The sequence below is a fragment of the Salvelinus sp. IW2-2015 genome, linkage group LG3, assembly GCF_002910315.2.
Source record: "Salvelinus sp. IW2-2015 linkage group LG3, ASM291031v2, whole genome shotgun sequence".
NCBI lineage: Eukaryota > Metazoa > Chordata > Actinopteri > Salmoniformes > Salmonidae > Salvelinus > Salvelinus sp. IW2-2015.
This window is the reverse complement of record NC_036840.1, coordinates 22061415-22075729: the sequence shown is the minus strand read 5'-3', so window position 1 is coordinate 22075729 and position 14315 is coordinate 22061415.

The window sequence follows — 14315 nt, the reverse complement described above, 5'->3', positions numbered from 1 at the left end:
ACCCGATAGTCACACTGACAGAAATCTAGAGTTCCTCTGTGGATATGGGAGAACCTGCCAGAAGGACAACAATCTCTGCAGCACTCCACCAATCAGGCCTTTATGGTAGAGTGACCAGACGGAAGCCACTCCTCAGTAAAAGGCACATGACAGCCTGCTTGGAGTTTGCCAAAAGGCACCTAAAGACTCTCAGACCATGAGAAACAAGATTCTCTGGTCTGATGAAACCAAGATTGAACTCTTGAATGCCAAGCGTCACGTCTGGAGGAAACCTGGCACCATCCCTACGATGAAGCATGGCAGTGGCAGCATCATGCTGTGGAGATGTTGAGAGATCCTTGATGAAAACCTGCTCCAGAGCATCCAGGACCTCAGACTGGGGCGACAGGACAACGGGACAACAACCCTAAGCACACAGCCAAGACAATGCAGGAGTGGCTTCGGGACAAGTCTCTGAATGTCCTTGAGTGGTCCAGCCAGAGCCCGGACTTGAACCCGAATTAAACATCTCTGGAGAGACCTGAAAATAGCTGTTCAGCGACACTCCCATCCAACCTGACAGAGCATGAGAGGATCTGCAGAGAAGAATGGGAGTAACTCCCCAAATACAGGTGTGCCAAGCTTGTAGCGCCATACCCAAGAAGACTCGAGGCTGTAATCGCTGCCAAAGGTCTTTCAACAAAGTACTTAGTTAAGGGTCTGAACATTTATGTAAATGTGATATTTCCGTTTTTTCTTATTTTATACATTTGCAAAAATTTCGGAAYACTTTCTGAAGGCACTGTATAACCCCTTTACCCCCTTTGATAAGAAGCTGCACGTTATCAATAGATGGGAAGGTGATTTAGTGAGTTATAAATAACACATTCTTATTGTTTTTTATTTACTTATGACACACTGTTACATGTTCCTGGCTCCACTATAGTCAACATGAAGGATGACAATGACCTACTAAGTCTAAAGTAAAATAATGGAATTAGGAAATATATAAATATTCGTTTGAATAATGTCAGAGTGGCATTGACTAAAATACAGTAGAATAGAATACATTATATACATATGAGATGAGTAAAGCATTATGTAAACATTATTTAAACATTTATTAAAGTGACTAGTGTTCAATTATTAAAGTGTCCAGTGATTCCAAGTCTATGTATATAGGGCAGAAGCCTCTAAGGTGCAGGGTTGTGTAACAGGGTGGAAGCCGGCTAGTGATGGCTATTTAACAGTCTGATGGCCTTGAGATAGAAGCTGTTTTTCAGTCTCTCGGTCCCAGCTTTGATGCACCTTTACTGACCGCGCCTTCTGGATGATTGCCGGGTGAACAGGCCGTGGCTTCGGGTGGTTGATGTCCTTAATGATTGTTTTTGGCCTTCCTGTGACATCGGGTGCTGTAGGTGTCCTGGAGGGCAGGTTGTTTGCCCCCGGTGATGCGTTGGGCAGACTGCACCACCCTCTGGAGAGGCCTGCGGTTGCGGGTGGTGCAGTTGCCGTACAAGGCGGTGATACAGCCCGACAGGATGCTCTCAATTGTGCATCTGTAAAAGTTTGTGAGGGTTTTAGGAGCAAGCCACATTTCTTCAGCCTCCTTAGGATGAAGAGGCGCTGTTGCGTCAATGTGGAAAGGGGCGTGCTCCCTCTACTGTTTCCTGTCCACGATCAGCTTCTTTGTTTTGTTGATGTTGAGTGAGAGGATATTTTCCTGGCACCACTCTCCCAGTGTCCTCACCTCCTCCATGTAGGCTGTCTTGTCATTGTTGGTAATCAGGCCTACTACTGTTGTGTAGTCTGTAAACTTGATGATTGAGTTGGAGGCGTGTGTGGACAAGCAGTCATGGGTGAACAGGGAGTACAGGAGGGGGCTGTGCACATACCCTTGTGGGGCCCCTGTGTTGAGGATCAGCAAAGTGGAGGTCTTGTTTCCTACATTCACCACCTGGGGGCGGTGCRTCAGGAAGTCCAGGACCTAGTTGCACAGGGCAGGGTTCAGACCTAGGGCCCCAAGCTTAATGATGAGCTTGGAGGGTACTATGGTGTTGAGTGCCGAGCTATAGTCAATGAACAGTTTTCTTACAAAGTTAYTCCTCTTGTCCAGATGGGATAGGGCAGTGTGATGGCGATGGCATCGTCTGTGGATCTATTGGGGCGGTAAGCAAATTGAAGTGGCTCTAGGATGTCAGGTAATGTAGAAGGGATATGATACTTTTTTAGCCTCTCAAAGCACTTCATGATGACAGAAGTGAGTGCTATGGGGCGATAGTTACTTAGTTCAGTTACCTTTGCTTTCTWGGATACAGGAACAATGGTGGACATCTTKAAGCAAGTGGGGACAGCATCCTGGGATAGGGAGAGAYTGAATATGTCCGAAAACACTCCAGCCAGCTGGTCTGCGCATGCTCTGAGGATGCGGCTAGGGATGCCCCCCTTGCGAGGGTTAACACGCTTCAATGTCTTACTCACGTCAGCCACGGAGAAGGAGAGCCCACAGTCCTTGGTAGCGAGTCGGGGGCGAAGAAGGTGTTTAACTCGTCTGGGAGCAAGACATTGGTGTCCGCGACATGGCTAGTTTTCCCTTTGTTGTCCGTGATTGTCTGTAGGCCATGCCACATACGTCTCATGTCTGAGCCGTTGAATTGTGACTCCACTTTGTCTCTGTACTAACATTTTGCCTGTTTGATTGCCTTACGGAGGGAATAACTACATTGTTTGTATTTGGCCATATTCCTAGTCACCTTGCCATGGTTAAATGCAGTGGTTTGCGCTTTCAGTTTTGCSCAAATGCTGCCATCTATCCATGGTATCTGGTTTGGGTAGGTTTTAATAGTCACAGTGGGTACAACATCTTCTATATACTTCCTGATGAACTCTGTCACTGTATTCGTCAATGTTATTCTCAGAGGCTACCCAGAACATATCCCAGTCTGCGTGATCAAAACAATCTTGAAGCATGGATTCCGATTGGTTAGACCAGCATTGATTAGACCTTAGCAAGGGTACTTCCTATTTGAGTTTCTGCCTATAGGAAGGGAGTAGCAAAATGGAGTCGTGATCAAATTTGCCAAAGGAAGGGTGGGGAAGGGCCTTGTGGGTATTTAGAAAAAGTTGAGTAGCACTGGTTCAAATGTATTTTCAGCGCGAGTACTACAGTCAATGTGTTGGTAGAACTTTGGTAGCGTTTTCCTCAAATTTGCTTCGTTAAAATCCCAGCATCAATAAATGCGGCCTCAGGATATGTGGTTTACAGTATGCATAAAGTCCAGTGTTGTTCTTTGAGGGCCATCGTGTGACTATAATCGAAGAGAATTCTCTTGTGCGGTCGGCATTTGATTGTGAGGCATTATAGATTGGGTGAACAAAAGGACTTGAGTTTCTGTATGTTATCACAATCACACCATGAGTAGTTAATCATGAAACATACACCCCCGCCTTTCTTCGTACAGTCAATAACACAATAGAAAAATCTATGTACAGTGTGTGTAAATGTAGTAAGATGTCTCGTGGATGTCCGGACCTATGTCTCCAGACATACTGTACTGATTACCACAGTCATACCCTGGATCTAGTTTTGTTCTGTGGAATAAATATTATGGATCGAAATGTTTTTCCTCATAATCCTGGACTATCGGGACCACCATCTTGTTACGTTTGTAATCGCAACAAATAATYTGCATAGACCCCAACCAAGGATCATCAATAGCTGTGCTATAAATTCTCGGGACAACCCAAAGATTCCGAGATGCCCTTTCAGACTCCCTCCATCTACCCAAGGATGTTGTTGTACAAAAATTGGTTAGCCATTAACTGAGGATCTAAATCGAACCTTTCATAATACCCTAGATGCAGTCGCACCCCTAAAACAAAAAACCTTTGTCACAAGAAATKTGCTCCCTGGTATACAGAAAATAACCGAGCCCTGAAGCTAGCTTCCAGAAAATTGGAATGGAAATGGGAGAAGAACAATCCAAAATGTATTTTGATACTGTTGCAAAGCTAACTAATAAGCAGCATTCAACAAGAGAGGATGGCTTTCACTTCAGAGGTGATGAATTCATGAACTTCTTTGATGAAAGATCATGATCATTAGGAAGCAAATTACGGACTCCTGCTTGAACCTGCGTATTTCTCCAAAGCTCAGTTGTCCTGAGTCTGCACAGAACTGCCAGGACCTAGGATCAACGGAGACACTCAAGTTTTTTAATCCTGTATCTCTTGACACATTCATGAAAATAGTAATGGCCTCTAAACCCTCAAGCTGCATACTGGACCGTATTCCAGCTAAACTATCGAAAAAGCTATGTCTTTTGCTTGGCCCTCCTATGTTGAACATAATAAATGGCTCCCTATCCACCGGATGTGTACCAAACTCACTAAAAGTGGCAGTAATAAAGCCTCTCTTGAGAAAACCAAACATTGACCCTGAAAATGTAAAAAACTGTTGGCCTATGTCAAATATCCCATTCCTAAAAAAGAAAAATACCTGTTGCGCATATACTAAATGCTTCAGTCTGGTTTTAGACCCCATCATAGCACKGAGTCTGCACTCGTGAATGTGGTAAATTACCTTTTAATGGCGTCAGACCAAGGCTTTGCATGCGTCGTGCTCCTAGACCTTAGTGCTTTTGACTTCATCGATCACCACATTCTTTTGGAGAGATTAGAAACCCAAATCTACACGGACAAGTTCTCGCCTGGTTTAGATCTTATCTGTCGGAAAGATATCAGTTTTTCTCTGTGGATGGTTTGTCCTCTGACAAATCAATTGTACGTTTCGGCATTCCTCAAGGTTCCGTTTTAGGACCACTATTGTTTTCACTATATTCTACCTCTTGGTGATGTCATTGGGAAACACAATGTCAACTTTCGCTGATATGCAGACAACACACAGCTGTACATTTTGATGAAATATAGTGAAGCCCCAAAATTGCCTTCTGTGGAAGCCTGTGTTTCAGACAGAAGGAAGTAGATRCCAGATTTTTTTAACTTTTCAACTTCAACAGATGCTAGTTCTAGGTCCCAAGAAACAAAGATATCTGCTGTTGGATCTGACAATTAATCTTGATGGTTATACAGTCGTCTCAAATAAAACTGTGAGGGACYTCGGTGTTACTCTGGACCCTGACGAACATATCAAGAATATTTAAAGGAAAGTTTTTTTCCATCTTTGAAACATTGCACAAATCAGAAACTTTTTGTCCAAAAATGATGCAGAAAAGCTAATCCATGCTTTTGTCACTTCTAGATTAAACAACTGCTATGCTTTCCTCTCCAGCTACCCAGATAAAGCACTAAATAAACTGGAATGAGCTGCAACAAACACTCAAACTGGACAGTTTTTCTCTTCATTCAAAGACTCAATCATAGACACTATTACTGACAGTTGTGGCTGCTTTGCATGATGTATTGTTGTCTCTACCTTCTTGCCCTTTGTGCTGTTATCTGTGCCCAATAATGTTTGTACCATGTTTTATGCTGCTACCATGTTGTTGCTATGTTGTGTTGCTTCCATGCTGTGTTGTCATGTGTTGCTTCCTTGCTATGTTGTTGTCTTAGGTTTCTCTTTATGTAGTGTTGTGTTGTCTCTCTTGTTATGATGTGTGTTTTGTTTATATACGTAGTATTTTTATTAAAGTTTTTATCCTAGTACCCCGTCCCCGCAGGAGACCTTTTGCCTTTTGGTAGGCCGTCATTGTAAATAAGAATTTGTTCTTAACTGACTTGTCTAGTTAAATAAAGGTAAATAAAAAAAATAAAAAAAATAAAAAATAAAAAAATTCAGTTAGTGCTAAAGATGGCTGCTAGAATCTTGACTAGAACCCAAAAATGTGATTACATTACTGCAATGTTAGCCTCTCTACACTGGCTTCCTGTTAAGGCTCGGGCTGATTACAAGGTTTTACTGCTAACCTACAAATCATTTCATGGGCTTGCTCCTACCTATCTCTCCGATTTGGTCCTGCCGTACATACCTACACACCTACGGTCACAAGATGCAGGCCTCCTTATTTTCCATAGAATTTGTAAGCAAACAGCTGGATGCAGGGCTTTCTCCTATAGAGCCCCATTTTTATGGAATGGTCTGCCTATCCATGTGAGAGACGCAGACTCGGTCTCGACCATTAAATCTTTACTGAAGACTCATCTCTTCAGTAGGTCCTATGATTGAGTGTAGTCTGGCCCAGGGGTGCGAAGGTGAACGGCAAGGCACTGGAGCAACAAACCGCCCTTGCTGTCTCTGCCATGCCGGCTCCCCTATCTCCACTTGGATTCTCTGCCTCTGACCCTATTACGGAGGCTTAGTCACTGGCTTACTGGTGCTCTTCCATACCGTCACTAGGAGGGGTGGGTGGGACACTGTGGCCCCCACTTGAGTGGGTTGAGTCACAGACGTGCTCTTCCTGTCTGGTTTTGCGCCCCCTCGGGCTTGTGCAATGGAGGAGATCTTCATGGGCTATACTCAGCCTTGTCCCAGGGTAGTAAGTTGGTGGTCTGTTGATATCCCTCTAGTGGTGTGGGGGCTGTGCTTTGGCAAAGTGGGTGGGGTTATATCCTGCTTGGTTGGCCCTGTCCGGGGGTATCGTCGGACGGGGCCACAGTGTCCCCCGACCCACCCCTGTCTCAGCCTCCAGTATCTATGCTGCAATAGTCTATGTGCCGGGGGCTAGGGTGAGTCTGTTATATCTGGTATAATTCTCCTGTCTTATCTGGTGTCCTGTGTGAATTTAAGTATGCTTCTTTAAGTAAATTCTCTCTCCCTCCCCTCCCAGAGGACCTGAGCCCTAGGATCATGCCTCAGGACTACCTGGCCTGATGACTCCTGGCTGCCCCCATTCCACCTGGTTGTGCTGCTGCTCCCTGTTTCAACTGTTCTGCCTGGCGGCTATGGAACCCTGAACTGTTTCACCGGACGTGCTACCTTGTCTAGGACCTGCTGTCTTCGACCAACTCTCTTTTTCTCTCGCTCTACCGCACCTGCTGTCTCGACCTCTGAATGCTCGGCTATGAAAAGCCAACTGACATTTACTCCCGAGGTGCTGACCTGTTGCACCCTTTACAACCATTGTGATTATTGTTTGACCGTGCTGGTCATCTATGAATGTTTGAACATCTTGAAGACCAATCTGACCTTAATGGACTCTTATAATCTCCACCCGGCACAGCCGGAGGAGGGCTGGCCACCCCTCATAGCCTGGTTGTTCTCTAGGTTTCTTCCTAGGTTCCTGCCTTTCTAGGGAGTTTTTCCTAGCCACCGTGCTTCTATATCTGCATTGCTTGCTGTTTGGAGTTTTAGGCTGTGTTTCTGTATAGCTCTTTGTGACATCTGCTGATGCATTTGATTGATTGATTGATTGATTGACTAAACAAGGCTAAACAAGGCTTACCTAGGCCTAAATAGCCTTTGACATTATAGAACATTATAGAACATGATCATAATCCCAAAATGTATATGGTCTCTTTTTTATGATTTAGCATTAAAAACTTAGTGTCAAGAATCTCAGGGAGAAGTGTTGTACAGTTCCAGTTAAAGCAACTTGTTACGCTCGTTGACAGAAGGAGACCAAGGCGCAGGGTGGTAAGTGTACATCTTTCTTTATTTTAGATGAACACCAAAAAACAACAAAAAGATAAACGAACGTAACGTTCTGCAGGCTACACCGGCACTSACAAAAACAAGACCCCACAAACTAGGGTGGAAAGCAGGCTGCCTAAGTATGATTCCCAATCAGAGAACGATGGACAGCTGCCTCTGATTGGGAACCATACCCGGCCAACAAAGAAATAGAAAACTAGAATGCCCACCGAAATCACACCCTGACCTAACCAAATAGAGAAATAAAAAGGCTCTCTTAAGGTCAGGGCATGACACAACTAGTCTGGAACACAGTAAACGCCACTACACAACAGAGTGGTGAGGTAAAGCTCTAACGTACATTGGCCTTGTGGGGTTGTTTGCCTTTGACACCCATCATGAAGTACTGTATTATGTTGCTCAGACAGAGATTACCCTGATCTGTTTGGGTGCTTTTCCATATCTGTTATTGCTTTTTGAGGGGAGGAAGAGTCACCCGGCCTAAAATACATACAGACAGATTCTAACTACACAGGGCCCTTTTCCACGGGACCCGCTGGTACGCCTTTCACTTGACCAATAAGAGAGCTCAGTGATGTCACATTCCGACCTGTTTGTTCTTTTCCCCGTTTGCCGGTGTTTACAGCCAAATAAAGATCAATATAAATGTTCTAGAGCCTTCTAAAGCACCTGTCACCTTGCCCCTCTTCTGTTCCCTTGTTGCATCAGATCTCAGACGGGATAAAAGGTCAGCAATATATTTATGACTATCTGACCGGCTGACGACGGTTGTGTGTGTTTCAAATTTTAATGTCACATGCACAAGTACAGTGAAATGCCTTTCTTGCAGTAATCAATAACAATGTMATACTAAAAATAGCAAGGTAAAACAAAAACACACAAGATATAAAAATCAGAAGAACATGATAAAGTAAGCAAGCATATTATGTCAGTTCCAGAACCATATTTACAATGTGCAGGTATACTGGATTGATAGAGGTAGATATGTATAGGGTTAAGGTGACTAGGCATCAGGATATACAATAAACAGAGTAGCGGCAGCTTGTATGTGAGTGGGTGTGTCTGTGTAGATTCAGTATAAATGTATGTGGGTATTATGTGTGTGTGATGGAGTGAGTGTTTGTATGTGTGTTGGAGTATCAGTGTGTGTAGTGTGTAGGGCCCTGTGAGTGTGCATAGAGACGGTACAAAAAATAAGGTAAACTCAGATAGTCCTTGTAGCCATTTTGTTAGCTATTTAGTTAGCTATTTAGCAGTCTTATGGCATGGGGATAGAAGCTGTTCAGGAGCCTGTTGGTGTCAGACTTGACGTTTCAGTACTGCTTGTCGTGCAGAAGCAGAGAGAACAGTCTATGGTTTGGGTGGTTGGAGTCTTTAACGGTTTTCCGGGCCTTCCTTTCACAACGCCTGATATCGAGGTCCTGGATTGCAGGAAGCACGGCCGCAGTGATGTACTGGGCTGTCCCCACCACCCTCTGTAGCGCCATGCGATCGAGGGCGGTGCTATTGCCATACCAATCAGTGATGGAGCCTGTCAACATGCTCTCAATGGTACAGCTCTAGAACATTCTAAGGATTTGAGGGCCCATGCCAATCCTTTTCAACCTCCTGAAGGGGAAAGGCTYTGTCACGGCTTCTTCACGACTGTGCGTGTGTGTGGTCCATTTAAAGTTCTTAATGATTTGGACACCGAGGAACTTGAAGCTCTCGACCCACTCCACTACAACCCCGTCGATGTGGATGGGGGCGTGCTCGACCCCCCCCCCCCCCATTTCCTGTAGTCCACAATCATCTCCTTGGTCTTACTGATGTTGAGGGAGAGGTTGTTGTTCCAGCCCCACATTGCCGGGTGACTGACCTCCTCCCTGTAGGCTGTCTCATCCTTGCTGGTGATCAGGCCTACCACCATCGTGTCATCAGCAAACTTGATGATGGTGTTGGAGTCGTGCGTGGTCACGCAGTCATGGGTGAACAGGGAGTTAAGGAGGGGACCAAGCACACACCCCTGTGGGGCCCACATGTTGAGGGTCAGCGTGGCGGAGGTGATGTTGCCTACCCTCACCACCTGGGATCGGTCTGTCAGGAAGTCCAGGATCCAGTTGCAGAGAGAAGTGTTCAGTCCCAAGGTCCTAAGCTTGGTGACGAGTTTTGAGGTGACAATGGTGTTGAACGCAGAGCTGTAGTCAATGAACAACATTCTCACATGCAGTGCATTCGGAAAGTATTCAGACCCCTTGACTTTTTCCACATTTTGTTACAGCCTTATTCTAAAATTAATTAAATAGTTTTTTCCCCCCTCATCAATCTACACACAATACCCCATAATGACAAAGCAAAAACAGTTTTTTTGAAATGTTTGCAAATTTATTAAAAATATAAACTGAAATATCACATTTACAAAAGTATTCAGTACCTTTACTCATTACTTTATTGAAGCACCTTTGACAGCGATTACAGACTCAAGTCTCCTTGGATATGACGCTACAAGCTTGGCACACCTGTATTTGGGGAGTTTCTACCATTCTTCTCTGCAGATCCACTCAAGCTCTGTCAGGTTGGATAGCACAGCTATTTTCAAGTCTCTCCGAGATGTTCGATCGGGCTCAAGTCCAAGCTCTGGCTGGGCCACTCAAGGACATTCAGGGACTTGTCCCGAAGCCACTCCTGCGTTGTCTTGGCTGTGTGCTTAGCGTCGTTGTCCTGTTGGAAGGTGAACCTTCGCCCCAGTCTGAGGTCCAGAGCGCTCTGGAGCAGTTTTTCGTAAAGGATCTCTGTGTACTTTGCTCCGTTCATCTTTCCCTCGATCCTGACTAGTCTCCCAGTCCCTGCCACTGAAAAACATCCCCACAGCCTGATGTTGCCACCACCATGCTTCACCGTAGGGTCTGAATACTTAAGTAAATAAGGTATTTCTGTTTTTGTTTTTTTATACATTTGCAAAAAGTCAAGGGGTCTGAGTACCGTAGGTTTTCCTCTTGTCTAGGTGGGCGAGGGCAGTGTGCAATGCAATTTAGATTGCATGGTCTATGGATATGTTGGGGCGGTATGCTAATTGGAGTGGGTCTTGGTCTAGGACGTCTGGGATGATGAAGTTAATGTGTGCCATAACCAGCTTCTCAGTGCACTTCACGATTACAGATGGGAGTACTAGAGGGCGGTAGTCATTGTGGCATGAAGCCTTAGAGTTCTTGAGAACAGGAATGATGGTGGAGTGTGTGTGTGTTGCGGGGATTGGCGGGTGGAGGTGAATCATCATAGACGAGACAGATCCTTGTGAATAATATGATAGTAATGTGATATTATCCAGTTTGCATGTGTGTTATTGTGTTTTTTGCTTAATATTTTTCCTACCTTGCTACTCAAAGTACATCCTTAGATGTAGGCCTAATGCCTGGTAAAGTACTAGTAGACAGACACACAGCATGAATTATGAAAGGGGGATGTAGTCTAACAGGGTTAAAGACCACATAATACTGTTATCCAGCGGAGAAATGTGCCTGCTGAGGACACACACTTCATGATGGGGACCAATGTCATCCCGGGTCAACTGTCGACGTCTGTCTGTCTGTCTGCTTGTCTTTATGTCTGTCTGTCTAATTGCTTGTCTGTTTGTCTGTCACAGGAATTGTATGATGAACGGGTGATCTAGTTTAATGGGGTTAGCGACCAATGTCATCCCAGGTCAACTGTCATTGTGTGCGTGTGGTTGTGTGTGTGTCTGTGTCTCTGTCTCTCTGTCTATCTATCTGTCTGTCTCTCCGTCTGTCTGTCTGTCAGACTGCTTGTCTGTTTGTCTGTCTGTCTGTATGTCTCTGTACATGCTGGTTGTAACCTGATTGCATGCCCACCATGTGAATATAAAAACTATGTTTTCTGTGTCTGAAACAGTATTAGACCTGGAATACACCACACTGTTATATCTCACATGGTACCAGATTTCCTCAAGCAGGTCTATCATCTGATGAAGTCACATGCCACATCCCAAGTTCCATGGTTCCACTAGATGTACTAATTCAATCTTACCACAGTACACTAATGATAGGCCTGGTAGCTAACCTGGTGTAACAATATCTGTTCTGTCTGTTCAGAGCCAGAGCTCTACTCGTGCAGTGTACTGTATATGGCTCTTATCAGGGTGGCCATACACATCCTTCTGGAAATTGGTCAAGGTTGGGGTGTGTTTGTTTTTGCCCCTGGATGTACAGTGCATTTGGAAAGTATTCAGACCCCGTCTGTATTCAGACCCCGTCTTTCCACATTTTGTTAAAGTTCAGCCTTATTCTTAAATGGATTAAATTGCCCCCCCCCCTCATCAATTTACACTAAATACCCTATAATGACAAAGCGAAAACAGGTTTTTAGAATTGTTTTATTTACATAAGTATTCAGGCCCTTTGCTCCAAGACAGGATTGTGAGCATCCATGTAGGCATGTGTGTGTCAGGGAGAGAGGTAGGCCATAGATTAGACAGAGATACCGGTGGTCAGTGTTTTGTCATTTTATGTGTTGTCGATGTGTGAAACAGATAGTCAGCCATGCAGCGGTGTGGTGGACAGACAGGGTGGTGTAACGTTATGTTACCAGTGGCTGTGGGAATAGCTGCTGACCCATCAGTGTGTGCTGTGCTGTGGCCATGTTGACTCAGACAAGGCTGAGGCTGAGAGCCAATCGAAAGAGAGGTTAGGTGTATCCGAAATGGAACCCTTTTCACTATAGTGCACTACTTTTGACCAGAGTCTTATGGGGCCTGTCAAAAGTAGTGCACTATATTGTAAAAAGGGTGCATTTCAGACACAGCCGTTGTGCTTGGTATTTAGCCAGCCAACCAGGCCAGGGGTATGGGCTCCTTTCTCCTATCCTTCTGGGTTACCGCCACCACCACATTTCAGTCTACTCAAAATGGAGCAGAATGTCCAGAATTATCTTAGCTTAGGGACATGGGTCTCAAACATGAGTTTGGAAGCTGCTAGGAAACAATATTGTGTGTTACGTACAGTATGGATCAAATAAATAGTGTGGGCTGCTGACACTCACTAAATATTGGACTATAAATTGTGCATTCCTGTGCCAGGCCTATAAGAAAGTAGTTATACATAACACACTGTCTGCATATGAAGTATGTGCTGTGCTTTGGACAATTATTTCCGGGCCTTGTATAGCCATGGCTGAACAGTGTTAAGTACAGTGTGGACGTGAGATGGGTCTTTATACGAACAGAGGCCTTCCTGTGTGTGTCTGGCTGATCCAACAGGATGGCGTCACAGAACATTGACAAGCCGTTACTATGTCACACGGACCAGAACCTTGCCGTAAAACAGCAGCACATAGCATAGGATTGTGAACATTCTAGAGGGAGAGAGAGAGAGAGAGAGAGAGAGAGAGAGAGAGAGAGAGAGAGAGAGAGAGAGAGTTTCAGTCAACTTTCGATTGTATATTTTACTTTAGTATATTTTCTTTTTCGCTTGCTTTGCCAATGTAAACATATGTTTCCCATGTCAATAAACCCTTTGAATTGAATGTAATTGAGAGAGAGAGAGAGAGAGAGAGAGAGAGGGGAGAGGGGTTTATGTAACCTGAAGATCTACTGGACAAGATAAGACAGACATACAGCCGTACAGAGGGAAAGAGATGTGAGAAATGAGAAGATAAGAACGGAAACACTTTCATGTTTTCTAGGCTGAAGAGTCAAAGGTCAGGCTTTATCGTAACCATTAAATAAATACCTAACTAGGGGTTTAGAAGCCCATCGATCATTGTTTTTTGTGACCAACGGTGTATTCCTTGCGAAAACCGTTTAAGAACCAACCAGAAGCAAACAGAGCAGAGTTTCTATTTAACAAATTCAGGTAGATCCCTTCCCGTTTCTTTCCGTTTGCTTCCGTTTAAGAAACGGTTTGCAACAGAATATGCCCCATTGGACAGCTTGTGAAAAATGCACACTTTCGTTCCTCCCATCTAAAGTTTGAGTTCCTCCCTTCTAAACTCCCCCGAGTTTAATTTAATAAGACAACGAGCGGGGCTTTAATTGTTCAGTCAAAGTCGTGCTGATTAAAAAAATAAAATAAAATCCATAGGCCTAACGGACACATGCTCAAACTCGCGCACGTTTGAAAGACTTAACAGCTGCAAATGATCGAGATATCAAAGTGTCACCAACAAAAACGTAAACAACGGGCCTATAGCAAATGCAGCATATGGAATTCATTTTTCATGTAATTCCGAGAGTTGCATTTATTTTTCAAYTCGAAGCAATGAGCCCGATCAGTCCTCCATGACAACAAATCATGAACAACAGAGTAGGCTAATTAGTCCTTAATTTTGGGGTTATTCTTAGGTAAAACAATTTGACTAATCTATATTTCCATATTTCCAAGTCCATTTTTTTTTTTTAAATCAAGTTCAATTAATTGTTATGACAAAAGTAAAGATATAGCCTAATCATATTATTATCTGTAGTAGAAAGCAATGAAGCCTACATAACCATGGCAAGCTATGTAAACTCTAACATTGATTTATTCTGCAATAGATGTTCAATTTGTAATATACATTTTTCTTCTTCTAATGCCTCTTAAGCAGGTTGAGCTTTCTTAGGATGAGTCTGGTCCTTGAGGCAATACTGAGTGATTTCCGCTAGATAGGCCAGCTGCAAAGTCAAAATGTGCTATATTGTAAGAGTTAATGAAAACAAAAATGAAGGTTAGGGTTAGGCATTCGGGTTAGCAGTGTG